At 39.5% G+C, this 14,374-nt stretch overlaps 1 protein-coding gene across 1 annotated transcript in view; it reads left to right on the forward strand.

Moving 5' to 3' along the window:
• The first annotated feature begins 4,194 nt into the window (after positions 1–4,194).
• The window catches only part of LOC125450835 (tight junction protein ZO-2-like), a 121,929-nt gene continuing 111,749 nt past the window's right edge, over positions 4,195–14,374 (forward strand). The window contains exon 1 of the mRNA XM_048527148.2: positions 4,195–4,394. The gene's annotated coding sequence lies outside the window, so the exon portion shown is untranslated. The remainder of the gene's footprint in view (positions 4,395–14,374) is intronic.

Raw genomic sequence — 14,374 nt, forward strand, 5'->3', positions numbered from 1 at the left:
GAATGTTTACCAATGACTTTTAATAGATATTTCTAACCAACCTGTTCAGAGATTTAATTGCACACCTCTGGGACAGGTTGGACTTGAAGCTGGGCTTCATGGCTCATTACCACTGCACCACAGGAGACCTTATGAGTTTCAATAACCTATTTTTTTAATCAACCAGTTCAGAGATGTTATGTACACACCTCTGGAGCAGGTGGGACTTGTACCAGACTTCTCAGGCTAGGAGTCGGGACATTATGATAGCACTATAGGAGACCTCATGAGTTCCAGTAATAGTTAACTTGCAACTATCTCCACCTGCAGCAACTGGCTGCAAATCAGGTATTCCTACCACCCAGTACCATTCTGAATAGTAACACTTGGTGAGCCACTGGTTGATTAGATTTTGGAGTCTGGCTGTGAGAAGGTGCATGACCTGATCAATGTACATTTAGAGCTGCAATTATGTAAATTTCAGGAAGTAATTTGCAATAAAATGGAAATCGGGCCATGGACCCAAAAAGAAAATATTTATTCATAAGAATCTGTTCTTCAATAAAAACCCAGAAATGAATGAGAATTAGAAAAACATGAATTGTTTCATTATATTTGAGACGTAGTGTTATTGTTTATAACCTGTACATGTAACCATAATGTGAACTTCCTTTTGCTTTTAATATAACATCCACCGGGCTGAATTGATTTGGTGACTGTTGAGAAAGATGAAGATACCATCAAGATTCATCTAAAAATTTCCTAATGTGCTCCCTCTGATTCCACAAGGAAAGATGCTACAATGGCCAGGATTCTATGCTTGTGTGAGCTGAGGAGTCTAATTTTGGTCACACTCCATCCATTCAGGTTCTTTCCACCCGATTATGGGCTTTCTTCTCCTGAAATGAAATAAAAAGAAGCATTGAGCGTTAAAAGTGGTTGGTACTGCTGTGACTGCAGGTGATTGAAAGGTAGTGAGGTGTTCCAAATGAGTGAGAAGGCCTCACAGAGGTTATACAGGATTAATGCTTGGGGAGTTGGGTGTTGCTGAGCACATGAAGGGAGAAATTACAGGCAACAGTGATGAAAGTGGCAGGGCATGAGCCTTGGTTGGGAGGTGGGTGCAGTAGCAGAGATGGAGTGAGTGTACGGTAACAGAAGTGTAGCACTTACACTGGTAGAGCAGAAAAAGGTTGGTTTTCTTATGGCAATGCTGGCCATTCCACAACGCGGTTGAGACATAACTAAACTGCGATAACTACAGAGATAGTAGGAACTGCAGATGTTGTTGAATCTGAGATAACAAGGTGTAGAGCTGGAGGAACACAGCCGGCCAAGCAGCATCAGAGGAGCAGATAATTACAGACTAGAATGCCAGACTCTGGTGTCATAGCCTCCACTGCCAATCCTCCAGGAAGAGGACACCCCTGTTTTGTACCACATCTACCACCAACGACTTTGGGTCCCTAAAAGAATCGTAGTGTCATCTTCCCCTTTTTTGACATTTTCAGAATCTGTCTATCAATGAGCAGGGCAGCTTTGGAATGCCAACGCAAGTCTGGGTGTATAGTAGCTTTTCAAATATGGCAGATGTGCCGGGTCTTCCAAGAAATATCCAGAATGGCAGGTTGTTCCAGGAACAACATTGGGTAAGATGGAGCTAAAGTTAGACAAGGGACACCATCGCATCGGGTTAGGTAAATAAGGAGGTGAATTTGATAAGATACAGCAAGAAATTTTCCTCGGCCTTATCACAGGAAACTTTTTTTAAAAAGAAAAATCTGAAGCAATTTGAAATTAGCCAAAATAGTTTATACTTGAGAAGGAAGGATGACTTCCATTGATCTCCTGAGTTTATTGGTTCAGACTGGTTCACATCTTTCATCTCAACTGAAATGCAGTTACTGACTTGAGGAAGACAACTGTAGACAATAACTTGGTGCCAACTTCTATCTATTTTTTTTAAAATCACTGAAGGGCAAATTGCTGGAGCAGGGCACCTTCTGGTGAGTGCCATGAAGTGTGACATTATCCCTCATCCTCCAGGTCACACCATTTTTGTGCACAAATTCCTCCAAATATAAATCAGTAACAATCAACAGGAAATTTGGGACCCCTTAAATGCCAAATTGAATGATCAATTTCCTTAACTGATGAAATTTAACATACAAAAAGAAACAATGGAAGGATAGAGAAGTAAGTAGGGTCAAATCAAGTCCAGAAACAAAGTAAAAAGAAATAAAGTAATATTTTGTTTTGAAAAAAAATATTTACCATCTGAAGAAAAGAGACTCCACAATCATAATGATTCACTTTTTGGGGCTTCAATGTCGAGTTTTTAGTCAGGGCTGTCAATTGCATTGTTAGCAACATTTTGATAGTTTCACAAGACCAGGAATGGAGCACCGTAAACATTCAGTCTTTACCTCCATTAGCCAGAAAAAGGCCGGCAGATTTATAGGAACACTGCCACCTGCAGTTGTTATGACACAAGGACAGTTAGCCAAACCAAATGAGCCCCGCGTTACTTGTACCAGATTCCCAACAGTGAGATTAGAACATTCAATTGTTCCCAACCAGACTTTACAAATAACAGATGTTTGAAACCAAGTTTATAAGTAAACAAAATGTAACAATTTTTTATTAAGGGTAACTTTAGTGAAACACATGAATAATGAGGTGACCTAATTAATATCTACAACCTAAGCCTAGTTTTCTTTGATCACAAGCCCTTATACATAACTACTGATGGACAGACCAAGAGACACAGGTAAGGGATACATTTTTAAAAGAAAAATAATAAAAGCCTGATATTCATCTTTGAAATAGTTATCAAACTTGCAATTTATGAAATCTGATGGGTTGTATTGCAAGCATGTAGGACTGTGTCTTGATTGAATTCTGAAGTCACCAATCAATGTAAGCAGCTTCCCCAGACCTCTGGGGAGATTTCCTTGCTCTTACACAAAAACAGAAATTACAGGAAAAGCTCAGCAGGTCTGGCAGCATCTGTGGAAAGAAATCAGAGTGACCCCTCCTCAGAACTGGGGTCAGTTCTGAGGAAGGGTCGCCAGACCTGAAAGGTTAACTCTGATTTCTCTTCACAGATGTTGTCAGATCTGCTAAGCATTTCTAGCAATTCCTGTTTTTGTTTCTGATTAACAGACTGGCATTCTTCTCTCTGGATTTTTGACAATTCTGTATCTGGAGAATAACTAGCAGGAGTAAAACCAAAAGAAACACAGTCTGGCAGCTATTAGTCAAAAGCAGTACTGCCTCCCGTCCAAAAACCTAGTCAGAGCCAGTTAGGTCTTTGCTTTTTTCTTTCTTTTTCAACATTCTCTGCGGTTGGCTGGCTAGCACAGCCCTCCCTTGATCAACCAATTCAACATCACATTGTTTGCCAGTCCCTGAGTATCACAACATCTCATTGCTGAGTTTTCTTAGGAAAGTAATTAACCTGTATTATCTCTCCAGACCAGTTCCCAATGGCAAATATCAACATTTGTTTTCTTAAATAAGAAGCTGCTGTTCAAAGTGCAATTCTCATAAGATACACACAAGAAGAAATGAGAAAAATAAAAGAAAGATAACGATTGTCTCAACATAGGCCAAACAGCATTCTGATTTGGATCTATATTATCGCTTCTTCATTGTTGCCAGATCAGAATCCTGGAACTCACTTCATGACAAGTTCTAAGCCACATAGACTACAGTGATTGAAGAAGGTTCAATATCACCATCTCGAGGGCAAGTAGACATGAGCAGCAAATGCTGACTTGGCCAGGAATGCTTATATCCTTTGAAAGAATTTTAAAAAGCAATTCACAGTATAACCATTCCATACCATGACCTTCAGAGTTTATTACGCACTAAAAATGAGTGCAAATAAATTTGGCATTATTTTAGGAATGTCTGAGTCACTGTTTAGATTAACACTATTTTTACAATGTACACTACACCACAGAAATATAACTGGAAATAACATAATGATGACATAGCAAAAAAATCATTCATGTGTAATCTTAGTGATTTTTTTTCTGTAACAAAGAGTTTACAGGCATCTTGATGGATGTAATTCAATAGTTACTGCAGGAATGTGTCATGTGCCCATTGGAAAATCCACAGTTGCAGCTACCCTATCAGCAACAGTTGATCATCAATGGCCTCAACCTGCAAAATGTTTCTGAAAATTGGGGCAATCTACCTGGTGACTGCATGATCTAATGAACACCTTGTGGTGATTGATAGAGGAAGTTGTTGTGAGTCATATCATTCCAGTTTCGGTGCCGAACAGGAAGAGGACTATTTCTGATCACGGGTAGGCACACAACCACAAAAAATTATCCTGGAGTTAAATCAGAAACTGAGAGAGACCAGCTCCTGGTATTACTTCCTCGACTTACAGCAGTTAAGTAAGTGCAGCATTAATTTCTTTATTATCACAAACATTACGTGTCAGATTGAGAATGTGATTTCGAGGTAGATGGGTGTGTTCAGTAAGTAAATCAAGTGTATGAATGAAGAAATATTATTCAATTTGTCTTATAAAGGCAAACTGTTTTATTTGTGGTGAAAAATAATAAGTAACATTGGACAATTGGGAAAAAGTAGTCAAATTTGTCATCTAGAGAAATGCTGACTGTGTTGGTGTAAAGGCCTTTCTAAGCAGCACCTTGTGCTTGCTTTGGTTGATCAAAAATAAGATTTTAATGTTTTCATTTATTATTGTGCACTGAATACCTGTACAAATTACCACACTATTGTCAGGGTCAATTTTTGAAAAGCAGAATTTCAGCAAGATATTTGTTGAGTTCTTTATACTGCGCCATGTAATTTGATACCACTAATTATAAAGCAGAAATGGCAGGAGCCATGAACCATGAAAGCTCTCCTTACAATTTTACCTGGTTCTGCATTTTACAATCTGTTCCTTCTGCTTATAACCAGTAAACTGGTTTTGCTCAATATTCAGGTTGTATAATGGGCGGGAAAATTGCTAAAGGCGGGTGAAACATTTAGACTTGAATCTGTCATATTCATTTAACAGAAATATTCATACATCCAGTCACAAGGGGGACCTTTGTCAATATTATGTTTGTTCTGTCAAGAAAGTTCCTTTTTAATTCTGACATTTTACAGTGAAATATATATTCTTGAAGCGATTACGTATTGTGATTACCGAGCGCACTGACACATCAAACTTCATTAGCATTGTTTGCACTGGGATTAACACAGGTTCAAAGGTTGGACTAGTTCTGTCTGCTCATTAAGCCGGTGGTTCAGTTACATCCTGTTTAAAGATATTTGTTCTCCTTTTCTTGCTTCCTAATTTCACCATAATGGAGCAGAGACAGGTAATTTTCACATAGGCATTTACCAATATTGCCTTGAGCCAGTTGCAAATGTGAGGTTTTGCACTTTGGAAAAAAGAATACATGCATGGACTATTTTCTAAACGGTGAGAAAATTCGTAAAGCAAATGTACAAAGGGATCTGGGAGTGTTGGTCCAGGATTCTCTAAAGGTTAACTTGCAGGTAGAGTCCACGATTAAGAAAGCAAATGTAATGTTGTCGTTTATCTCAAGGGGGTTGGAATATAAAAGCAGTGATGTGTTTCTGACACTTTATAAAGCTCTAGTTAGGCCCCATTTAGAATGCTGTGTCCAATTTTGAGCCCCACACCTCAGGAAGGACATACTATCCCTGGAGCGTGTCCAGGGAGATTCTCACAGATGATCCCTGGAATGGTAGGTTTAACGTACAATGAACGGCTGAGGATCCTGGGACTGTTTTCGTTAGAGTTTACAAGGTTGAGGGGAGATCTAATAGAAATTTATAAGATAATGTATGGCTTAGAAAGGGAGGATGCTAGGAAGTTGTTTCCGTTAGGCGGGGAGACTAGGGCCCATGGGCACAGCCTTAGAATTAGAGGGGGTAAATTTTAAAACTGAAATGAGGAGACATTTCTTCAGCCAGAGAGTGGTGGGCCTGTGGAATTTATTGCCACGGAGTGCAGTGGCGGCCGGGACGTTAGATGCCTTCAAGGCAGAGACTGATAAATTCTTGATCTTGCAAGGAATCAAGGGCTACAGGGAGAGTGCAGGGAAGTGGAGTTGAAATGCCCATCAGCCATGATTAAATGGCAGAGTGGACTCAATGGGCCGAATGGCCTTACTTCCACTCCTATGTCTTATGGTCTTCTAACAGTACTTGTATTTATATTATTCCTTCGATGAAGTAGAAATTATTCAAAGTATTTCACAATTGCTTTAACAGGCCATATATGAAAACATACACCTCCCTGACACAGTAACCTCCTCTAGTCCCACAACCCTCTGAGATGTTTGCCCTTCTCCAATTCTGACCTCTTATCTGTTTCTAATTTTCACCCCACCACCATTGGCAGCCCTAGCCTTTAGAATTTGCTCCCTAAAATCTCTCCATGTCCCACTAAGACACTGCTTAAAACCAATCTCTTCAATAAAGCTTTTGGCTATTGTTCTGACATCTCCTTTTGAGGCTCAGTATCAAAGTTTGTTTGTTTTTTTTTCGTTTGTGCAATGCATTGGAGTATTTTTGCTACTTTAAAGAGCCTACATCAATGCATGTTGTTGTTGTTGTTTATACTATTAAGTATTAGTTCAGAATCAACATGACTGTTTTCTTTATCCCACATTGAGGACTTTCGAGATCTGTGCACTGTAATAGCTTCAAAAATTGGAAGTTAGTGCATGGTGCTCTGATTAGCATGTGAGGAACATTTGAGCAGCTTTGTGAGGTCATAGGTTAGAATTTTTTTAAAAATTGAACCATAATTATCACTTAATCTTCATGTCATTTGACCTGAATATGTAGAATGTGTTACTGTTATTGTTATGTCAGTGATGCCACCTGTAAACTGGAGGAGCAGCACCTCATATTCTGCCTTGGGAGCCTATGGCACCAATGGCCTAAATGTGGATTTTACTAGTTTCAAAATTTCTCCACCCCCAGCCTCATCCCATGACCAACCCTCCCCCTATCCCTACTTCCTTAACCTGACACAACCTGTCCATCTTCGCTTCCACCTATCCACTCCTCCCGTCTCACTGGCCACCTGCACTTACCTATCGCCATCCTACCTACCTTTCCCAGCCCCACCCTTTCTCTATCTATTCACTTCCAAGCTCCCTTCCCCCTCCCCATTTCTAAAGAAGGGTCCCGACCCAAAACGTCAACTTTCCTGCTCCTCTGATGCTGCCTGGACCACTGTGTTATCTCATAATATTTTCAAGATAGGTCAAATTGCAGAGCTCTTGCCCATTAATTCTCATTAAGTGTGTCTTTGAGATAGTCAAAGGAACCCCAATGTAACCTGATTTATCTACAAACACACTTACAATGGTTTGACCTTGTACATTAAAAGGCATTTGTAAAAAAAAAAATGGGAGTTAATCTGGAAGAGCCAAGAATCGTTTTCTGCTTAATATGCTGTCTTTAGGCAAGAGCACCTCATTGCCAATACAGCCAAACATGCTTTCCATGTTTTTGTGCTGCCGTGTCACATCGCAGAGCGTCCCTATGCAGCTTCAGCCAGAAAAACATAGACTGAGCAGGCATTCAGTTATCAGATTCTTCAGGCCAATCAGGGCGATAATTTTTTTTTTTCATTATTACACTTCATCCACTTTCCTAATGCATACCTCAAAAGTTTTGGAGGTCTTTCAGGCAGTTTTATTAGCCTCATGCTGTTTGGTTAGTGCCCTAGTATTCACAAAGCAATATTGCATCTTGGACTTTCACAAGAAGTGGCAGCTTTTCAGTGCCATCCATATTGACACAGACCATAGCAGTGACACATTCCTTGCTTCACTTCCCACTATTACCCCTTTCATCTTTAAATATTAAAGAACAATCTGGTAAAAGTAGGTTTTAAAAAAAGATCCGTGCATCCAGGTTAAACTGCTCCTGAGCACGTACTCGTTCCGGATGTGGGAAAGACCATTTCTCAGCCATTGCTGGATATTTGTTCATGATTCTATGCTCTAACATAACATCTTCATCACTATCAGAAATTAGGGTCATCCAAATTCCTCTAATTGCATTTTCAATGTACTGTGAATGCCTTAATGAAAATCTGAATGGGAAATCTGAAATAACAACAATCAAATAATGCTGGAAATACTTAACTAGTCTGGCCATCGCTATGAAAAAAAACAGAGTTAATGTTTCAGTTAAGATGGTTGGGTTCTGATGAAAGGGCATCTCAAACAGTAACTGTTCCTCTCTACAAACGCTGCCTAACCTGAGTATTTTGAACATAAACTGTTTTTACTCTTTATGTACATCTTGTGGTCCCTGCTTGCAGTGTACAAACCTTTGTTTGATTAACTTGCCTGATTTTGTTTTTTTTATTCATGAGTTGCACTCCACCTTCAACATTAACATGAAATGTGTTAAAAAGTTGGTTACAGATTAACAGCCAATGACGGCCACTTTATTAAGACCCATTGTATAACTAAACTCACAACTTTCTTTAAAGTTTGGAGGTTTTTTTTCCTTTTTAATAAAAAAGATGATAATTACCCTAGCTTGCCCTGTAACTTGGGCATTGATCATGGTGGGGAGACTTCAAGTTGCCCTCATCGTCTGTCCTGACTTAGCTGAACTCAGCTGGATGCCAATAGGAGGGCTAAAGTCCCTCAGTGCAGCTGGACTGGTGAAATGAACACACAAATTAGGAACAAGAGTAGGAGATAACAAAGTGTGGAACTGGATGAACACAGCAGGCCAAGCAGCATCTTAGGAGCACAAAAACTGACGTTTCAGGCCTAGACCCTTCATCAGAAAAAGAATAGGACACTTGGCCCTTTCAGCCAGCTCTGCTATTCAGCAAGATCATGGCTGATCCAATTTTAACTTCAACTCTACATTCCCCGCATATCCCCAGTAATCTTTCATCCTCTTGTTAATCAAGAATCTATCTAGCTCTCTTTAAAAATATTTAGAGACTCTGCACCCACTATTGTTGAAGTCAATTCCAAAGACACTCGACCCTCTGAGAGATAAAAATGTTTCCTCATCTTTGTTTTATATGGACAACTCTTTATTTTTAGTCTATGACCCATAGTTCTAGATTCTCCCACAAGGGGAAACATTCTTTCTACATCAACCTGGTCAAGTCCCATCAGGATCTTTTATGTTAAGATTAAGTCAACTCTAACTTATCTAGATGATACAGGCCTAGCCTGTCCAGCCTTTCCTCATGAAACAATCCACCCATTCCAGTTATTATTCTAGCAGATCTTCACTGAACTGCTTCCAATACACTAAATTCTTCCAAAAATACAGTGACTAGTATTCTACACAATACTGCTGATAAGTTCTCATCAATGCCCTGTATAACTAAAGCATAACCTCCCTGCTCTTGCATTCATTTCCCCTCACAACAAACCACAAAATTCTATTAGTTTGGTTGATTATCAAAATACCTGTGATACATACAGAAAGATCTGGGTGTCCTACTGTATCTGAGAGATCTGCAATCTCTCACTGTTTGTATAATATGCTTATTTTTTATTCTTTCTGTCAACATGGACAATTACATATTTTTTTCCCATTGTACTTCATTTACCAGATCTTTGCTATAACCTATCTATGCCCCTTTGTAGGCTGCTTATGTCCTCCTCACAACTCACTTTCTAATCTATCATCTGCAAATTTAGCTACCATACCTTTAGTTACTTCATCCAAATGATTTATACAAATTGTAAAGATTTGTGATCACAGCACTGACCTCGGTGGCACACCACTCATGAAATTCTGCCAGCCTGAAAAAGACCCACTTTTTCCTACTCTCTGGTTTCTGCTAGCAGAAACCAATCTCCTATCTGTGCTAATAGGTTACCCCCTATATCATGAGCTGTTACTTTCCACAAAAGCCTTTGCAATGACACCTTAACCAATGCCTCTGTAAATCTAAGTGTGTTCCATTCACTGTTTCCCCTTCATCTACAGCATAAGTTACTTCTTCAAAGAACTCCAATAAATTAGTTAAACATGATTTCCTCTTGACAAAATCATGTTGGTTTTTTTCTGATTACCTTGAACTTAGCCAAGTGTGCAACTATAACTTCTTTATAACAGACATTTAAACCTTCCAGTTTCTGCTCACTATGTACTAGAAAAGCCTGTCTGCAATTTACATGAAATTACGTACAAAATGCTAGTGCGGCCTCATTTGGAATATTGCGTGCAGTTCTGGTCGCCCCATTACAGGAAGGATGTGGAAGCATTGGAAAAGATGCAGAGGAGATTTACCAGGATGTGGCCTGGTCTGGAGCGCAGGCCCTATGAAGAAAGTCTGAGGGATTTGGGTCTGCTCTCATTGGAGAGAAGGAGGCTAAAAGGGGATTTAATAGAGACATACAAGATGATCAGAGGATTAGATAGGGTGGACAGTGAGAGTCTTTTTCCAAGGATGATGACTTCAGCTTGTACAAGAGGGCATAGCTACAAATTGAGGGGTGATAGATTTAAGACAGATGTGAGAGGCAGGTTCTTTACTCAGAGTGGTAAGGGCGTGGAATGCCCTGCCTGTCAATGTAGTTAACTCAGCCAAATTAGGGGCATTTAAACAGTCCTTGGATAAACTTATGGATAATGATGGGATAGTGTAGGGGGAGGGACATAGATTAGTTCACAGGTTGGTGCAACATAGAGGGCCGAAGGGCCTGTTCTGTGCTGTACTGTTCTATGTGAGTTGTTGTTGTTGAAGTTACTTTTCTTCCTTCTAAAAGTTTTATCAGTGCTGCTGGTTATGTTTCAGAGTGTGAGGGCTACAACATTCTAATCACCATCCTGACTCCTATCCAACTTCCTCACAAAGATCCCTGAGCAGTGACTGCCAGCAATAATCCTGGAAGTGTTTTCCTTCTCAAATCCAACAGTGTCAATCTAAGACTTAACAGCTGCCAAATACTTAACACCCCATTAAATGTCCATGTCTTCCCCAATTCATTGCTACCCATTTCCCATTCCCTAGCCCATCTTGCTTCCCTGAGGGTCTACCATTGTTCCTTCCTCAGCCCAATCATTAATGGCGGTGATTCAGGCTCCATGTACTGCAAGCAGGAAGTCCTATCTGAATGAGACCTCCTTAATGTTCCACCAGCAGCACCAAAAAAAGTTGCCATAATCCCAGAGCTATGTCATTAGGCCTGAGTCTAATTACACATCAGATGATGGTGAGAAGGTGGGACCTTTACAGTGATCTCAGGTGATACAGAAATTGAACTACACGACTAGTATCACTCTGCATCCAAATCTGCTAAGTGAGTTAACTGATCGCCCATCACCCAACCCCAACCCAGCAACCAGCATCCCTTCCATTCATAATCGGAAGGAACATTTGAGACCAAAGACTGAACAGTCTTGGTCAAGAGAAGACTGAAGAGTTGACCCTGATAAACATCTAAAAGCACAAAAGAGTCTTGAAGAATAGACGGAAAATGTGCGTATTTTGTGAGACCAAAACTAGAGTCCACAAATATAAGATAGTCATGAATAAATCCAATAGGGAATATAGGAAAAACGTTTTCATTCAGAAAGTGGTGAGTATGTGAAATAAAAACGCAAAGTGCAGGAAAACTCAAGTTCTGGCAGTTTGTGTCAAGAAGAAACATTTGATGTTGTGAATTGAATATGAACCTGTTTCAAAACTAAAGATGAGGAATTTGTTACCACAGGGAATGTTTAAAGGTGAATAGAAAGCTGAAGGGAAGCTTGAAATATATATAAAGGAAAAAACAAATGATGAGGCTCGATGATGCAAGCAGAGAGGGACAGGATTTGTATGAAGTATAAATGATGACACAGACCACACGGGCTGAATAGCATTTAAATCCTATTGTAAGCTGTAGCCAGTTACATGACACCAACTTTCACTACTTTTTTATCATCAACTAATTAAAGCATGGAGCTGAGATTTATTTTATACAGGACTATTGAAGGAAGTTTTCAATGCCAGTTTCAAAATATTGGTTTTTGACTGTAAAAAGCATTAGCATAAAATGACAATTGATTGTAATTCTTAGAAACAATAATTGAAAGTGATTCAAGAATCACTGTCAGAAATAATCTATCCCAAAGTTATTTCACCTGGGCTATCACTGGGGCCTGGACTTGGCTTGGGCAGTAATTTGGGAGTGGTTAGAGAAGACCCAACAGGTATGGGAATGCCCGTCCATACCAGGGCTCCAGCCTGAAGAGAGAACAAATGGAAATCAAACTGTGATAGGTGGTGGCCATGTTGCCAACTCTTCAGGATTCCCCTGGAATTTCCAGGAATTGGAACTTATATCTTGGACATCTCCATGAGGAAATCACTGGAGATAAATCATAGAACCATTTAATGAAAATAAGGAAATGGGGAAGCAATTGTACTGTTTTAAAAGGGATGAAAGAAATGAGAGACCAGGAAGGAGGGGTGTTTGTGCACAATCTTTGGAAGTAGCAGGATAGGTTAACAAAAGAATCATTGCCTTGTCTGTAATGTTAATGAAAATGATGTTTACTAATCAGTTGCTTGTCAGGATTGACTAATTCTGTAGATTAGTTCATTTAAAACAAAGTAACAAGTATGTTGTGAAGGAACCATTATAGTAAACCAACTTAATTCTGTGTGCAGCTTGCAAACCTGTGTGCAGGCTAACTAGCAGACACAGTCACAATATTGTATACAGGCCTTTAAAAAAATGCCTTTCTTTAAGGCAAGGTACACATACAATTATGCATAGCAACTGTACTTCAATATTACCGCATTTTCTGTAAAATGCTTTGTGACATCTTGATGACATGAAAAACATTATATAGATGCATTTCTTTCTTATTGCTGGGCCAAGATTTGTTTTGTAACCTGGAGTTAAACTGGGCTTGTATTTATGGAGATCTCCAAAGACTGATGGGTCTATTTATTGCAAGTGTACAAATCCTAATTCAGTCTGAAACTTGGTACATCAAGAAGGGTATTCAGGTTTACCTAAATGTGCAGAAGGAATCAAAAGGGGAAGTGGAAAACACTACTCTAAAGGAAAGGGTATCAGTGAAATTAGTTTGTGTGGAGCCTCAGCACAATCAAGGATTTTGATATTAATAGCATTTGCTCAGCATGCATTGTATAAACCCTGAACAGAATATTTTAGAGTTCATTTCTGAGGAGATCTGCACCAAAGAAATCCCAGATGTCCCTCTGGTATGTGTCTTCAAAGAAAAGTGGTGCAAATTGCTCAATCTGGACAGGAAAAGACACAAAACCATCCCCGTGGAGGAAAGGTTGAAAACCTTTAAGGTATTTCACATGTGAAATCAGAGATGCCTAGAGGGGAAAAAAAAATATTTTTAATGAATGAGTGGTTGCAATTTAGAATGCAGTGCATAACTATGTGGTGGAGGCAGTTTCAAAAATGGTCTTCAAATGGAAGTTGAGTAATTATTTGAATAGAAAAACTTGCAGGGCTATGGGGAAAAGGCAGGGCTGTGGAACTCGATTAGTTTTTTTTAATTCCTTCATTGGACCTAAGCATTGCTGCTGGGTCAGCATTTATTGCCCATCCTCAGTTGTCCTTAAGCAGATGGTGGTGAGTGGTTTTCTTGGAACACTGCAGCCCACATGCTGTAGGTAGACCCTTTGGAAGGGAGGTCCAGGATTTTGACCCAGTGACACTAAAGGAACAGCAATACATTTCCAAGTCAGGAAAGTGAGTGACTTGGAGAGAAAATTACAGTAGGTGGTGTTCCCATGTAACAGCTGCCATTGCCCTCCTAGATGGCAGTCATCATGGGTTTAGAAGGTTTTAGTACAACTGAAAATTTAGCTTGGGTTTCCAAATGAAACCAATTAGATAGTTTTCTGGCACTCATTGGTAACTTTCATGATGCGTTTAATCAAACCAAACTTTGTTCAGGAAAGTTCACTGCCCAAATATGAATAAAGTACACATTTGCAATGCTATGAAGTCATTTAAAGACCTCAGCATGTTTCCTCTTTCTATAGTCATTGTGACTGAACAGATGGGTTTTTTTTTGTCTTTCCAGTTCCCAAGAATAAAAGGCATCCATGCATTTTTATTACAAAGACAGATTTTTGTTTTTCAAATTGGACTGCAAAATGTACAAAATGAATTTGCAAACTGCTTTCAAGCCTGTTTAGACAGCACCTTCCAAAACCACAAATGTTATTACCTGATGAGGACAAAGGCAGCAGATGCACAGGACCACCACCATCTGCAGATTCAACTCAAAATCACATGCCATTCTGTCTTGGACCTATATTACTGTGCATTCATTTTCACTGAGTTATGCTGGTTGTAATCAGATGGATAAAGCCGAGTTTGCTGGCTGGCCTCCTGGGATT

This window comes from Stegostoma tigrinum, chromosome 3 (assembly GCF_030684315.1).
Source record: "Stegostoma tigrinum isolate sSteTig4 chromosome 3, sSteTig4.hap1, whole genome shotgun sequence".
NCBI classification, from domain to species: Eukaryota; Metazoa; Chordata; class Chondrichthyes; order Orectolobiformes; family Stegostomatidae; genus Stegostoma; species Stegostoma tigrinum.